Here is a 236-nt window from a genome sequence, read left to right as displayed (position 1 = left end):
TCTGGAGCGTTCTACATGTGACCAACCTACTTCCGTCAATTTTTAATGACGTCAAGGCCAGGGCGACTCATACTGCTGCATTCCAAACATTCCAAAGCAAAGGTATGCCCGGCATGCCCTTTTCACAAACATGGCTGCCGTACTTTCGCAGGGTATATAATTCGATTGTCACCATTGGCAGCAATGTTAAAAAGCCAACTTTCTTTTGCCCGTAACTCTGTCTGTAATCACGTATT

This window comes from Centroberyx gerrardi, chromosome 9 (genome assembly GCF_048128805.1).
Source record: "Centroberyx gerrardi isolate f3 chromosome 9, fCenGer3.hap1.cur.20231027, whole genome shotgun sequence".
Classification (NCBI taxonomy): Eukaryota; Metazoa; Chordata; class Actinopteri; order Beryciformes; family Berycidae; genus Centroberyx; species Centroberyx gerrardi.
The sequence above is the reverse complement of the archived record's forward strand: the minus strand, read 5'-3'. Positions refer to the sequence as shown.